Raw genomic sequence first — 16,304 nt, 5'->3', positions numbered from 1 at the left:
CACACTGTACCCATCACAAGAAATGGAAATTAATTTTTAATATTCCTGTTTCTAAAGCGAGATTTTGGATTTCAGAAAAATTAAATATTTATTTCATTATGTATGACTTCATAAGCCTATAATTTATACCGGATAGATTTATTGGCTTTATTTCCCCATGATAATTAGATAGTCCTTGTTGATCTAATGGGTTTGTGATTTTTAGTGATGTCTCCATCTGCCCAAAAAATAGCATTACTTGCCTCTTATACTTAGGAACAGACTTAAATGATATGCACATAAAATCTTATGGAGCTACAATATTAAAATGAAGGGGCTTTCCTTCTCCTAAATGCAGGTTAAATAGACTAAATTAATTTGCAACTACTTCAGTTTTCTAAGCAAATTTAATCCTCTGATATTTATCAGGCTGGCATTATGGCAGTCCTCTATGTACTTAAAATACTGAGTATTTAAACTGCTGATATGTTGCAGTGATACCAGCAGATTGCAAAGTGTTTGCAAACATTAATTAGTTTGCCTTTAGCAGGAGAAAAGCCCCACCCAGTGCCTCTGGCTGGATGGTGATTCAGCCCTGTGTGCGGGACAGTGACTGACGCTGAGAGAGAGAACATTCTGGACTGAGACAACTGCAAAGGAGAGGTTTTCCCTTCATCCCAGCAATGTGATTTTTCTTCAGCATCTCCTGAATTACTCCACTGCTGTTACTATGTTACTGAAGCCTCTGCAGCAATGGTATCACCATAAACATGAAATTTGAAATTTGAAATTTGAAATTCTTTTGCCTGGCCAGCCTCAAAATTAATTTATTTTCCTTTTTTTTTTTTTTTTTTTTTTTAAATCAAAATGTCATTCCCCAGAGCCACAGGGCTCCTTTTACCTGTGCAGAAATTAGTCTCAATCTCTTTGTCCAACAAGTCAAGGACTCCTTCTGTTTCACAGGCCAGTCTTGAATCCTTCACATTTTTTTCCTGGGTGAACTACATCTTCTTTGTATAACTAGTATACAGGAAACTGAAAACTGTGGCACTGAACAAAAAAAACCTAAAGAGTATCCTGACCTTTCCCACAAATGAACATTACATTTTCAGCTAAAATGTAACAATAGACCAAGCATTATCATATTTTTCATTCTTGCGTTATTATGTTCATGATAAATTTGGGGAATCCTGCAGATGTATTCAGCCAGAAAGTCAAAAGCAGGACCTTAATGAGTATTTTTGAATAAATGTGTCCTTTAAAGGTTAAGTATGAAGGAGAGGATGTAACATTTTTGTTCAATTACACTAATGTTTTAAAGGCAGCATTACTGTCAAGCCAAATAACATCTTAGGAAAAGACAAGGATGGAGGGAGGCTGAAAGAGTGACCCAGAGGAATCTCTGTACAAATGTAGGGAAAAAAAGACAACAGCAGAAAGAGTGAATGGGCTAAATTGTGAATGGATATATTGGTTGTGATCCTGCTTTTGCTTCTTCTTTCTCTTTCAGTCCCAAATTAGACTTCATCCATCTGGGTGCACATGCCCTGCTCGCCAAATTTCTGCTTAGCCTTGCAAGGATCAGAACTAATTACCCAAGCAAGAGATTCTCATCTGTTCCCTGCCTTAGCCTCCTGTTGGTGCTCTGCTCCTCTCCAGACAGCCTGTGCACACACAAGAGCCAGAATTTGGCCAGTGTGCTGGCAAAGGGAGAAGAATTTAAAAGGGAGAAAAGAAATGCAGATGGCTGAGGAGCACCTGTCAAGGATTCCCAGGGTGCAGACAGATTAGTGATGCTATTTTGGTTGCAGTGGATGCAACAATCTCTTCCCCACAGCACTTGATGGGGACAAGTTTCTACTCCAGGGTGAGAGGTGAGAAAGGTGGCTCCCCTTTTCCTCCACCTGGCACATATGGGAGACACATTTAAAGCCAAAATGGAGAAATCAAGCTGTTTATGAGAGTCAGTATTTTCCCCATTTCACATGAATTTTCTCTTATAATATGTTAGATATAATTTTTTCCTTTGTCTTGTGCTCTGTATTAAGGGCTATCCTACTGTGGCTGGTTTGACAGCCATATCTTTCTTGTTTATAATACAATTTGACTGACAATAAGTCAGGGAACTGTGATTTGAACTCCTCATTGTGACTGGCCTGACAATAATCTCTTTCTCGTTTATAACCATTTGATTGACAATAACTCAGGGGATTGGCAGCTGGTTAGGTTTTTTTCTCCCTGAATGTATATTTCTAGCTAAGACACGACATCTATTCCTAAATAGTTTGACAGATAATTTGTACAAAATTCTAGAAGGAAGAAAATTCCTCACCATTCTTATTAAAATAATATTGTTCTTTGGCTTTGTACCAATTTCACTTTTAAGATGATGGTTTTCCTTCTTTCTCCTGTGCCAGTTTTGTCTCTATTTTTCATCACCATTATTAAAGCATTATAAAATTGCAGTTTATATGTTAGTAACTGTTGCATGTGTTCTTGACAATTTTTCTTCTTAACAAGTATGAGAAAAGCTATTATCTGCTTTGCCAAATCAGTGTAGATGTGCTCTAACTGGGAGGTTTGAGGAGCTCTTCTCAGTGGTTCTGCTTGTGTATTGTTAATTGTAGTCAGTCACTTCCAGGATATTTTCTTTATTTTTATAGAGAAGGAATTCTGGCACTCACTGTGCTGTTGATAGGTATCATCTCTAAAGAAATCCACTTTCTCTGACACTTGGCACAACTCTGCCTTCCACTAGTGAGTCTCAAAGCCAAAACCAGCAGAGTTTGTGGTGATGTAATAGCAAACAGTAGTTTGCAGTGACCTTCTTAAAAACTTGGCCAGGAATCAATGCCCATGAAACATACCCTGGGCAGTGGAATAACAACCTGTCAGGCTGCCCAATGCATCCCTGCAGTGTCCACAGGCAGAGGAAAGTGAGAGTATGGATGGAAAACAGAAATCCTGAAGAGCATTTTGATTTAGAAAACAAAAAGAAGCCCCAAACCCAAAACCAGATATCTGCATATTCCTGCTGCTGAGCAGTTTCAGTCTGACCATGAGGGGCTCTCCACTGGATGTCCTTCATGAGTGCAGCCACTGTGGAGAGGGTTGAAGGGCAAGGGAGAAGGGGTCATGGGCAGGAAATCAATAATGGTGCAATTCCCAGGGTGAGGCAGCAGATTCTGCAACCACTTTTATGTCCATTTTTCACATCAGTTCCAGTGTCCATGGTTATAAAGAGCATATTTTTAATTCCCCCCTAGCCCTACACAAGATGGATTTAATACAGCTACAGAGAAGGACTAGTTTATATTTTTTGCAGAGCACCCATGGATTTTTTAACTGGAGGGATATGATCTCTGCATAGTTTAAATGTCCCACTTTCACATGCAAATATTTTGTATAAAAATATTGGGGAGATTTTCTCTAGTCACTGAGTAAATATTCTGCTCAGAAACAGTTTCAAAATTCTTCATAAAGAGTCCAGTCAGCTACATCATTTAAATATGCTTGAGGGACTGAAGATTGAACAAGGAAAAGCATAAATTGCACTTGAGCTGCTGAAGAACAAAAAGTAGAGCAGGTATGTTTGTGTCTGTGCTTGTTACTAAAGGATGAAAGTGTGAAGAGAAGCTTTAAATTGGTACTGGAAAAACATTAGATTTTAGAATTCTGATGCAAAAATATTCAGTAGAACAAGAAGCCTAAAAGGAGAGCTAAAGGCACTAGGCCAGAGAATTGAAATGCAGAGTTTGTTCACGGTGGAGAGAAAAATATTTATTTCTTGTTTCCTATTCTAAATAAATTTCTTTCTCATGCTGTAATCTCATGCTGCTGTTTATCTCAACTTGTGACTTTGCTTATTCCCTCCTCTCTTCTAAAAATCATGAAGCTGGTGGTGCATTTAATCACCCTCTCTTCTAGATGATGCCAAACAAGGGAGCATACTCCCATGAAACACTTGAGCTGGTGAATTCCCCCAGTTAAATACCACCATTTTAAACAGGGAAGATTAACACAATAAAAAAAAATCAAAGGGAACAGAATTATATTTCAAAGCTACTCCAGGCTAACGTAGCACAACGCTGAGCTCTGTGCTCTCACAGAGAGCTCCTGGCCTCAGGCAGGCTAAATAAAACGTGTTTTACATCTGGATCAGAGTTAGAAAAATCTTCATACTGCTTGGTTTTTTCCTTGAGCAAATGGCAAGGAATATAGCAACCACTGGTGCTGTAGCATGGCTTTCATAAAACAGAATGGCTCTGTTTTCTCACTCCACTTATGCCAGTATTTGGCTATCAGATAGGGATATTCTCAATAATCTTTTTGATTAGCTGCTGGGGGGCTGTTTGGGGCACAGTAGGGCCAGCTATGGGGTAGAAGCAGACAGTTATTCACCTTTCCAGATCCATTTAAAGTGATTCCTACTCCATGAGTAAGAGTTGAAACAGCTTTTTCTATGAGGTGGAAAATAGAGGCATCTATGAACTCTGTCCTTTTTTCATTCTGGGGGTGCCCTAAGCTGTGCTTCCTGTAGAAGTTAAATTTTTAATATTTTGTTAATTATGGATCCTCCCATTAAAAAGTGGGAAAATGGACCATTTTGTCCTCCAGTGAACTATAATGGAAGACTGTTGTGTAGGAAAGAAAGATACAGGACCAAAATTGGAAGCTCGTAAATTTTGAAATATGAACTCTTTTCCAGGTGACGGTATGGAAAGGAAAAAAAAAAAAAAAACCTAGCTGTGGTTAGACAGCAGAAGAAGAACATGGAAACCAGCTCCCCTGTTCAGGGGGTTATTCCTAGGGAGTACTGCTAAAAGTAAATATGCAAAGACATCAAAAAAATATGCTGTATTTATTGTCTTCTCTCTAAGAAACTGCCAAACAGCTTCCTCTGATTTATTACAATTATTAATATTTAGCCATTAAAAAGTATCACAGGTAAGAGTTATTTTTGTTTTTTCCCAAGACTTCCAATTAGCATGTCCAGGTTGCATGTTCATAGTTTTAAATGACAAGGAAATTCTTATTTGTGTGAAAACCTTTTCCCTCATCCTTGTGTTACCTCAAATACAGATTCTTGCCTGGCTGTATTTTATCTCATATAATGCAACCCAGATAGTACAATACTTGGAAGACAGGTTTGTGGTTTTTTTTTTTTAAATTGGTCACTACAATTTTTTGTATTAATATTTCACTTTTAAGGAGGAAAAGAATGCAGTTAGGCAGAAGAGACAATTTTCACTCTTTCCACCACTACTGTTAAAACATACAGTACATGATTGAGAGAATTGACTTTCAGCTTTGGTAGGTTATAAATAGAAGGCATTGTCATTGTCTAGCAGTTCTGCAAAGGAGAGCTAACTGAGTGGATTAATAAAATATTGTCATTAAAAAACCATTTTCAGTTAAATTTTAAAGTAGCTGATGAAATATTTCTCTAGCAGCCCTGTCAGCTCATGCTCCAAGTCATAACCTGTCCTGCTTGTTTTTTTTTTTTTTTGTGTTTGGTTGGTTTGGGTTTTTTTAAGTAAAAAAAGCCTTACCTCAAACCTAAAACACCTGAGCCTGGGGGGAGTGAGAGTGTCCTGGGCTCAGAGTTCTGGATTTAGAGAATGCTTTGGGTTGGAAGGGACCTTTCAAGAGACCCCATCAGACTGCAGCTGGTTCCTGGGGTTCAGCTCAGATGTGCTGTGGGGACAGTCAGAGAGATGGGCTTGGGAGATGGTTTGTCCAGAGTGGCTCTGTTGTGGCTGCTGCACTGCCCTGCTGTGCTGAAAGAGGTGAGCAGAATGTGAAAACAGGCTGGGAGGTTGTTAATACCCTTAATGAGGTATTGCCTTTATTTTATATAAAGTACAGTGTGTGCCTTATAAGGTCTGGTATTTCAGGGACAGACAATTAAAAATCTAAGAGTAATTTACCACTCTAACATCAACCAAAACATCTCTGTTTGGATTTTGATTCTTCTCCAGCTAAGGGATGACAGCAATGAAGATTAAAGCTTTTTTTATTTCTCTTTATGATCTCAGCAAAGTGCAGATTTGAGACACAGAAAAAGGTTGACCTTCATATTAACCTGAATTTCTTTTCCTGTTTCTTCTTGAACATATTTTATTCTCTTTATGCACAGTGGGGCTCTTTTTTCTTGTGCTCTGCTGTTGAACAAAATGCCAAAAAGATGGAGTGTGCACTTTTACATCAAAGAAATGATGAGACCGTGAAAACTCATTTCCCTTGTGACTTCTTAAATTGCTACTAAGGAATTGAATGTGTCTGTTTGAAACAATGTGTCCCTTTAAATTCTGTTTTCTTATTTTTCGTAAAACAGAAAACCATGGTTTCATTTAGATCATGATCCAAAGGCCACTGAAGTTAAGAAAAGGTTCTTAGTTACTGCAGTGAGTGGTAGGTCAGATTTTTCAAGTGTTTCACTGTGTAAAACCCAGAACAGACAGTTTTAAAAATAATTGCTTATCTAGAGGGGAAAAAATTGCCTGGTGTGTTTTGTTTATTCAGCTAGTTAAAAGTCTCACCTTCAGCTGGGCAAGAACTAAGTGAATTCCCTTCTTACTGCACAGAATGGATTTGACAAGGACAAGAAAGGTCAAGCTGTAGTTAAATTCAGAAAGACAAACCAGGGAAAAATATTGATTTACTTCAGTTTTTCTCATACATAAAGGTGATATGAGGTAGAAGCAAACACAGTAACAAAATCCACAACATAAACTCTGTTGGACAAAACCCTTTTCCAGTGCTACACTACAGTTTTGGATAATCCCTCACTGCTAGGATGAATGATTTGTCACTGCTACAGTCCAGGAAGCTGCTAGAAATGCTCTTGATTGGAGTGAAAGGCATTGTAAAGCAATTAAGTTCTGACTATTAATAAAGCTCCCACAGGATTCATTAATTTTTAAAAGTAGACAAAGACTGCATTTAGTAGCTGTAGAACTGTGGCTCTACTGAAATATGGAAAAATGCTGCACCATGTCCATGCTGTTGTAAGTATTCCTTATCAGGTTCCAGAAAAAGGTTGTGAATTTCTAATTTAGAAAAGCATTTAAGCATATGATGAAATTTCATTTTGACTGGATATAAATTAAACAAACAGCTAAGCCCTTTGCTTAATGAGGAGCAATTTGAATATCTGCTTATAGCCCAGATTCAGATTTCATTGAAGTTTCCATTCCTCTGAATTGGAGCCATAATCCCCTGAATTGTCATGGTATTTTCTGGGTCTAGAATACATAACATTTCACTTTCCTCCCAGATACAAAGCAGCCTTCTTAAAGATACTCATAGTGCATATCCTTGTTGCTTTCCAAAGTTCCAGTCTTGTGCTCTCTTTAATTTACAGTTTATTTCTCACTCCCAAGACATGTAGTAATTTCAGTAGGTAATTTTATAGCTCCTCAAAACACTGATTGCTTACTCTACCAGTTCAAAAGCAATCCAGTTCTGGAGAAGATATAAACCTTCTCTGAGCAGGTCTCTGCCTCTGGAAGCACTGAACCACTCACACCCTCCCTCTTCCCCTTTCTGTGCTCCTCTCATACTCACACCCCATTTCTGGTTGGTCAGACTCTATTTTATGCCTAAAAAGAGTCACTCTCTGCTATGATCCCATGCTAGGATAGCACAACAATGGAAAAACATTGCTACCAGGAAAATATGTTTAACTGTTTTCAAAATTCTGGAGCGAGCCAGCAGTCCGTATCAAAGCCTTTGCAAAGGCATCGAGCCAGTTTCTCAGATTCCATTGTTTATAATCTCACTTGGGCTATTTCCCAACAACTTGGAAAATGTGTGACTGGTTTTGTATCTGAAACAAGTTTGTCCAGTGCCAAAGTGAGAATATGGGTATTTACAAAACAAGGCTATCTAGCATGACTGGCAGTCTGTAGGACTGATTAACTGAGTGGCTCTAGCAATTGTGTTACTGAAGATATGGCAACTGTACTCTGAATTACGTGGGGGCACTGATCTGGGTTGTGTTTTGTTGGGTTTATTTTGTTCTTTTTCTCCTGGTAAAATGACTGACTTCCTAAGCCAAGTGGTTGAGCCAGGTTTTGTTCCACATTACTGGTTCTGAATCTGTTAATGCAGCAGATGCAGGAATACGGGTTCAGAGAATCATGAAGAGATAAGTGGGCAAATTTGCTTAATACTGCTGATTGCAGAGCTCCTTGTGCTAAGCACTTATTATCTGGTAGGTAGACAGAAAAAGCCTAAATGTACAGGTAATTTGTTAAAAAACCTTTCTTGTAAACTGCACTGAAAGTGGATATTTTATGCTATTACTTAAAAGTCAGAATATCATAACTCCAGTTTGAAATCCAAAGAAAGGTACCCATTTCCAACAGTGTTAGATACAGCAGCCTTGATTCCAGAGGATGGAAGGTTGCTGGCTTCAGGGTTCTGGGAAGCAGAAGAAATTCAGTTTGGAAGGAAAAAAAGAAACCATCAGAATATCCAGTGCTCATTTTTAAACCAGTAGGTTGCATTTAAACTCCCTCCTTCGTGCTTTTCTTTTGCCATCAGGAGCAAGTATATATAAACTTTCAAAATATATATATATAACCTTTCAAGTATATGTATAACCTTTCAAACTAAGAAAATTTGACAGCCCGCACATGTTGAAAACCTGCTATGCCAACAGATGAACTCTCCAGTCTTCCAGGAGTAATTTCATTACAGAGGTTCTGCTGATAAGCTTATTTTCTTTTAAAATAATGGTGGTTTCCACCTGGTGCAACATTTGGCATTTTTTGTAGTGTGCAATAACATAACCACTACCATTGGGTTTGCTACCCACTTTTCATCATCACTAATTTTTTTGGGTAAAATATTTCAGTAACTATGGGGTGAGGTTTTATTTTTTAAGCTAAAAAATTGCTTTAAAGAAGGGGAAAAAGATCAAATTCCTGCAGTGAGGCTGGTAAAAAATTATTCTGCTATTTCCAAAGTGCACCAATGCCTTTTGATTAAAACCAAAAGTGAAAAATCCAACTCTAGCTTGAGAGCCTTAGAGACAAAATTCCTTCAATGAGACAGAGAATGAAAGGAGAGTCAGGCAGCACCTGTGAACTTCTGCAGAGTCTCAAAAATGTGCTGCTCTGGAAGAGCTGTTTCTAGCAGTGTGAGGGCATTTATCTGCAAACATTCCTTCCACCCAGCTACTTAACTTAGCTGGTGTATTTTGCTTCCACCTGGTCTAGTGGAAAGTGTTCCTGCCCATGGCAGGTAGTTGGAATTTTTGGGATGATTTTTAATGTCCCTCCCTGCCCTAACCAGTCCATGACTTCCTTTGAGACCTTCAGGAACATTTACTGCTTCCATATCTACTTAGCCATGCAGCTGAGAACAAGACCAAGACTTACTCTGCAGTATGTTCACTAAAAAAAAAGAACTCTATAGAGTCACTATGTCCTGAATATCTCCACAAGAGAAGTATTTTCAAGAACTTTCCAAGATAACATCCTAAAAAATGCAACGTCAGAAAGAACTGCAAGGCATTTGCATAGAAATGATCACAGTATTCCATGGTGGCCTGATTTTTGCCTGTGTTTTAGGATGTTTATGAAAATTCCAGGGCTGATTACTATATTCATTTCATGGAAATAGTAGAAATGTACTGAGTCAGTGCATTACTCTCTTCACCCAGTCATAAGAAAATATTTATCTCAGTTATCCAATGGTAAAAATTATATTGCTCAATTTCTTAATTTTTAGTGCATGTAATAACAGAAAAAAACACTTTGCAAAATGCTTTCTGTCAAGGAAATTCCAGTCCACAGTAAAGGAGTGCACTTTGAAATAATAAAAAACATCTTTTGGGGCCATTCAAAAAAGAAATACTTAGTGTGTTGATGAATGTTAAACTCTAAATAATGTTAGTTATGTGCTAGTAAATTATGCACACATAAAAAAAGGGAGCATGCTCAGCAACTGAGGAAGAAGTTGTTATGACACTCAAGACATGTTATAACTGGAAAAGAATCTTCACCTGGGTTGCATTTACCAGTGAAGAAATTTGAAAAAAGAAGAAAAGGACAAAGGAAAAGGAAAAGGAAGGTTTAATAATAATTTAATTTTGCCTTAGAATCAGCTCCCTTTCAGAACAAAGGAATAACTGTCAAAGTGGGTTTTGGAACAGAGTTGTGAGAGATGTTAGAGACCAGTCAGAGGTCTAGAAAATATGATCTGTGAAGAAAGACTGTGTGAACTGGGACTCTTTTAGATTAAAAAAGAGAAACCAGGGCTAGGTGACCTCCCTTCCAGCTTTCTATTTCTATGGAAATAAAAGGATCTGAAGGAGGGTCACTGCATCCAAAGACATAATCCTATCTTTCAGGAAATAAAAATTGCTTCTGTATAAAAGTTGAACTGCCACCTAACCTAGAGGCTTACATGAAGAAATAAGAGGAAATTAGTGTCCTTTTACTCCCAGAAAAAAGCAGGAAAGCAATGTGCATGGGATGGCAAGATTTTTTTTTATATGCAGGAGAGGGGGTTTTGATTAAATTCTGGCTAGAATGATCTTTGATGTTTTGTTGTTTTGTTAATATTTATTATAGAAATATTTAGCTACCAGATCAGATGATGCTTGGAAGTTTGTGGTATTAAAACAGTAAATAAATAACTGGTTTTTAACAGTTGGTGGTAGATATTTTTACAAATATCACCACAAAGAGCACCTGGCCACCTCAGCAGCTCCTGACAACCCAACTTTGAGCAAAACTGCTCATCAATTATACACATGAAGTATATTCCAATGGGACATATACTTTTCACTGGGATAATGAATGGTGTTTTCCTCTATGAAAATCATCTTTATAACGGGGAGAGGACTCTTACAAACCATCAGAGGAAAGGGAGCTCATTCAAACCTGGTATAAACAAATTGGGAAATTCTCTGTTCAGTGTTCTCCAAACAGTCTGTGATAACATTTGGGGTCCTTTTTTTTTTTTTTTTTGCTTTGTTTGTAGGAATGCACAGAGGTGCCTCTTCTTTTTGTGTGGCAGGGGGTTTTGCATATATGCTGTTGTGAGAACAGGTAGGCAGAAGAGGGGAGGATGAGTAGAAGAAAGGATGTTGTAGGTTTTGAAATTAAATGCAGATAAATGGAATTCTTTGACTTGCCCATATAGAAAACCAGTGGTAGAATTGAGCCTAGTACTTACATCTCTTGTTTAGTGTTTATTCTCTGCCATGGTTTCTCAGAATCAATCCTGTCTATCTTCCTTGATTGTATATATATGTTTAGGTTTCTACTGTGCTTTCCTTCTGCCAACTGCAATGAACAGTTAACAGTATAGTTGTAAATAGATGTTTTTTCAGATTGTGTTTGCTTTTACCTTATTCTTTTGAATCAAGCAGGAACAGTGAACATGTGAAATTGTTATTATTTTCAGTTTTTTAGATGAAGAAACATTCAAAATCTTACTGGTTCTATTTCTGGGAGATTCTAGCAATGTGCTTCATCCTCTGGACAGTTGCTGCAAAGAGGTGTATAAATCTGAGACATTCGTTCTTGTAATTTTTTTTCCATTTTATTCTTGAGATTCTGCCTGGTGGGAAGGAGTTGTTTTAAAAATTCATTATTATTTGATTGCAAGTTGGATGTCAGCCAACTAAATTTTTGAATTTGAAAGAAAATGCAGCATCAGCTTCTTTGGAACTATAATGGAATGAAACCCTCCAAGCACTCATTAAAAGGGTTTCTGATGTCTAGCAAAATTAGATGAGGTGTAAATCACTGAACTACCATATGTGGTTTGAGATGGAATATTTAATTTTGTAGAATCCAAACCCAAGGCTAAAGGGAAATTTAACTGCACCAGCATAATATTTTGACGATGGATGAACTAATACCATTTTAGATGTTTTGTATTTAAAGTTTAATTTTAAAAAATGTTTATTAAGGGAATCTCCATTGATATCCACATTGTTATCTGGTATATAGGCAAATGCTTGAGGAATAACACTAAAGTACAGTAATGACTTTTCTCCACTGAAGAGTTTCTGAAGGCTGTAAAATATTACTGGAAAAATTTTGATTGTAGAAGCATGATCATCATAATTATTTCTTCCTTTAGCTTCCTCCTGGTAAATCTGTGCCCTTTGATGTAGCTCTTATCAGGGTAAGTTAGCTATTGCTCCTCAGCCACTGAAGAATGGAGCTGGTTCCATTGTGGAGGCAGAAGGGATCAGGAGCTATGAAACAGTTTTGCCTTCAGTCTTCAAAGAAGATTTGTATTTAAGAAGACTTAAGACAATACTTTGCTTTTATTCAAAGTGCAGTTGAAAAGTGACAGCTTTTTCCCTACAAGTATTATTATAAAATAATATAAGTAAATATTTCTATTAATGTTCTATCCATTGACCCTAGTTGGGATTGGGGTTCATTAAGTTAATGCCATGCAGGTTTCAAAGAAAAAGTGCCTGGCTTGAAGTCTTTGTATACAGACAGAAGGAAAGGGATGTGGGTGCATCACCTGAATAAATAAATACACGGAAGAATGGGTCTCACTTTGTTACACTTGAAGCTAGTTTAGTTTTGATTCTCATGGCGTTATTTGAACTATGGTTTTGTGAGATTATATAGGAATTTTATAAGTTTTTGCATTAATTTGTCAGGCTATGACTCAGCACTTTTGAGAATAAAGGTTAGATGGTGGTTTTTTAACATTATTATTCTCTAAATGCCTTTATGAAAGCAGACAAGAATTTATTTTACATGTGGCAATAGTGTAACTGCCCCAACATGAAAATGAGTTTAAGCAGAAAAACACACTTGTTTTCTTGTTTATACTGCACATAAGAATGGAATAAGTCTATACAGAACTGTACTTCCTTGTGATGAGATGGATGAACAGACTTTGATTCCTCAAAGAGAACCATTTGTTTGTCTCTTCAAGCCAGACAAAGTGACACTTAAAAATTATATTTTAGGAGGAATCACTTTGAGGGCAAGGGAGAAATCACGGGAGAAAACTGTCATTTGAGGAAATCTTGTGCATAGTTTCGAATTTATTAAGAATAAAGACATTCTTCAGAAAGGAACAAGCTTTGAAAGATTCAGAATGTTCAGCTCTGTGCTGAGAATAAGGGAGATTTGGTTCCTTCACATTGTTCTCTGGAGTGGGGAAGTGGAGCAGTGGGAGTGTGTTGGGATCAAAGGATGGTTGGTAATTTATTTTGTGTCCTTTTCTACAGCTACTTTGATATCCAGTATAAGCTGAAATGAATAATGTTCATTTCTTGAGGAAAATATGGTGCATTTGAGAACCAGTGTTCAAATGAGCAGTAATCCAGTCTGGCTTCCTTTGTGTTATCCAAAGCAGCAGCGTCTTCAGCTTCAGAGATAAGGGTTGGAAGACTGCTTAATTTCAAAGGTTTTCACTTTTATCTTAGTCTGGGAAATCTGAATACTTTAATGGGTTTAGGTTTTTAATTTAATTCCAGGTTGCTCATCATTTCACCTTTCAGCTGGGCTATAGAGATAATTCAATCATATTTCCCTTGACAAACCATCTGAATTACACTTATATTTCTCTGCAGATGTGAAAATCAGCTGCCATAATAGAGAGTGTGACAGACTTTTGCCTTCCCTCCCTCTTTCTCCCTAATTTAGGGACTGTTCTGTTCTTGCTTCATAATGCAGATGTCCTCTGACACAGGCATGTGAGAGACACCCAAAAACACAATGGGGTGTTTTTTGCACAGACACAATGTCAAAAGTTTTGGAAGTAAGTCTAGAGAGCAGTCATTAGGCAAAGAAAAGCACCAAGTTTGCAAAACAAGGACGTTTTTGAGGTTTGGAGATTGTAGGCTCTATTTTTGCCCAGATTCAAGTAATGTACTCATTTGTTTACATACTTTTTCCCTTCTGTAATTCTTTTTCAAAAAGTTTCCTAACTTTTTTCCAGAGCTACCCCCTTGCTCTCTACCACATAATCAGATCTGATGCAAGAACATGGATATGGAGGAGGACTCTCTGCTTTGATTCTTGATTCTAAATGGGTGATCAAGAAAGGAAAAAAGGAAAAATTCATTTCTTAAATGAATGTTTATACTGTAAGCCTTTACAAATTAATTTGGTACATGAAATGTCTTCTCTTGGAGGAAACAAGAGAAAAGCTCCATCTTTTCACAGGTTTGGCTGAATGCTTGCTGAAGACAATGTCACATTTCCATGCTCAGATGAGATCTGTCTTTTCAATGTTCATCTTCTTTTTGAGGTCACTAAACATGAAGAATTTCTTATCTCCCACATGGATTTCATCACCTCTGTTTTTATGCTACCTCTGGAGGTGGAGGCAGCACCAGCTGCTCAGCAGTTACACGGGGTTTTGCTGGATTTAGAATTCCTCAGGTGTGAATTGCTGCCATCATTCCACAGAGAGATTTCTGCATTCTTTCCTTTAGGAAGCTGACTGCACTGCCAGCATTTTCTTCTAGTTAAGAGGCAAGGAAGAAGGCACATAAAACAGTCTTCCCTCGAGGCCATGGCTGAAATTCCTGAGTTTATTCTCTTTAATTCTAGACCATACAAACTTGTGAAAGCTCAGGGTCTAAACCTGACCATACAAACTTCTGAAAGCTCAGGGTCTAAACCTGACCATACAAACTTGTGAAAGCTCAGGGTCTAAACCTGCACTTTACATGATGTGCTGTTTTTCCGCAGGTACAATTTTCTGACATTCTTCAGAGAGATATGAGCATTAATTTTTGCCCAAAATATTCACAGGAATGCTATCAGTTATTTATAAAATTGTCATTTGTTCTATATTTGCAGGTGTTCATACCCAAACTTGGACATCAAACAGCCTTTTTATTTGAGGCATTATTGGTATTTGCTGAAGACCGTCCCTTTCAGCAAGGGAAGCAACACCTGGATATTTCTACTTCATAAAGGCAGAGTGTGGAATAAGGTGTGTATGTAGGTGAGGTAAGGTAAACAAAACAAAAAATCCTAGAACTATTAAAAAAATTTATAATTCTGCTACTATGTGTGTGTTGTGTGCACATTCATGTTCATGTGTTTGCACAGGTATGCTAAACTTTCAACATTAGGATGAAACTTTATAATATGCCTTAAATTATAGTGGCTTTTCAGCCAGTAAATTATACAGACAAAGTTTATTACAAAAAATATCTGTCAGTGTAATTAGACATTTGAATTAATTAAATGAATGGAAAGCAACTCAGACCAAATTAGGATTTTTCTCACTTTATTTTTGGGTAAGTGACAAAGCAATCTTCCCGTAGGCTAGAAGACTGAGAGAAAGAAGGAAAATTACAGAAGCACAAAATACAGATATTTATATTGCACTGTAAAAGAGCATTGTAAAGTAAGAATATTTTGCATCAATTTTTTTTCTCCACAATATTTTATTAAACCTTCCTTTTCTGAGGCTTTTTTATAGCCTCAAGCTGTTTGTCTTCATGGCATAACAACACTATTTGTAGTTAGAGGAATAACCCATCTGCAGTATTACTTTTCAGTGCGTGGCTCTCTTGATACTGCTGCACAGGTAATAACTTTCTTTTAGCAGTGATGAAGCCACAGATATTCTCTGTGAGACACAGTCGAAAATCGTATTTCATAATCTTGTTTTGAACATCATTTTAATATTTAATATGACCACGTGTGACTCTGACAGATGTAAACTGTGATACATGGGATTCATTTCAGTGGGCCAGGTTCATGTCTCATCCTGTGATGGCACTGGACAGTTAAATCCAACGTGACTGGCAAAGGCACCTGAGAAAATGAAACTCCACCATCTGTCTTTGCTTCAAGTTGTGAAATTGCTTTTAGAGGAATTCAAGAGCTACAGATTGGTATGAGATGGAGAATTTGGAGAGGCAAATGGGTCAAAAACGATTGACAAGGCATTGTAATGCGGTATAATCCTTGTAGAAAACAGTTGAAGTTATTATTTTTTCCAGCACAGATCTGTCCCATTTGAACTGAATATGAATATCATCATGCCACTTGTGGCTCATTCTGTGCTTCACCATTTTTTCATTTTATTCTGGCTTGCTTGTGCTATTTCTTTATACTTGCCATTATATATGTGTATTTTTTCTATGTTTTATGGCTTTCTTTTAGATTTTCAGATCGTTAAAGAATTCTTGATGCAATCATCTTAATTTTTGATGTACTTCTTCTAATCTTTCTTCCACTTTAGGATAATTTGCTGTCCTGTCTTTATCTCTTGTATTCTTTTTTGTTCCTTATCACTGCTAGATACTTGTATTTCCCTGAGCTATTTGAAGTCCATTAGCCTTATTTTGTTAGTTGCAA

This window comes from Pyrgilauda ruficollis, unplaced genomic scaffold, assembly GCF_017590135.1.
Source record: "Pyrgilauda ruficollis isolate IOZ18807 unplaced genomic scaffold, ASM1759013v1 scaffold15, whole genome shotgun sequence".
Lineage (NCBI taxonomy): Eukaryota > Metazoa > Chordata > Aves > Passeriformes > Passeridae > Pyrgilauda > Pyrgilauda ruficollis.
Note: the sequence above shows the minus strand (reverse complement) of the source record.